Here is a 526-nt window from a genome sequence, read left to right as displayed (position 1 = left end):
CATCCATGTTTAGGAATCTGGTTGCCCAGTAGGCTTTATGTTCCAGTTCCACGGGCAGATGACAGGCCTTCCCATATACCAGCTGGTATGGAGAGGTTCCTATTGGAGTCTTGAATGCTGTTCTGTATGCCCACAGAGCATCATCCAAACTCTTTGCCCAATCCTTTCTTCGGGCTATCACAGTCCGTTCTAGGATTCTTTTTAGCTCTCTGTTAGAGACTTCAGCTTGCCAATTTGTCTGTGGATGATACGGAGTTGCCACTTTGTGGCTAATTCCATATCTGACCATAGCAGAGTATAGCTGTCTATTGCAGAAATGAGTGCCCCCATCACTGATTAGTACCCTGGGAACACCAAACCTGCTGAAGATGTGTTTCTGGAGGAATTTCAGCACGGTCTTGGTATCATTATTGGGAGTGGCAATTGCTTCTACCAATTTAGATACATAGTCTACTGCCACCAGAATATAAGTATTTGAGTATGATGGTGGGAAGGGACCCATGAAGTCAATTCCCCATACATCAAA

The sequence above is a fragment of the Arachis duranensis genome, chromosome 1, assembly GCF_000817695.3.
Source record: "Arachis duranensis cultivar V14167 chromosome 1, aradu.V14167.gnm2.J7QH, whole genome shotgun sequence".
Taxonomy (NCBI): Eukaryota; Viridiplantae; Streptophyta; class Magnoliopsida; order Fabales; family Fabaceae; genus Arachis; species Arachis duranensis.
The sequence above is the reverse complement of the archived record's forward strand: the minus strand, read 5'-3'. Positions refer to the sequence as shown.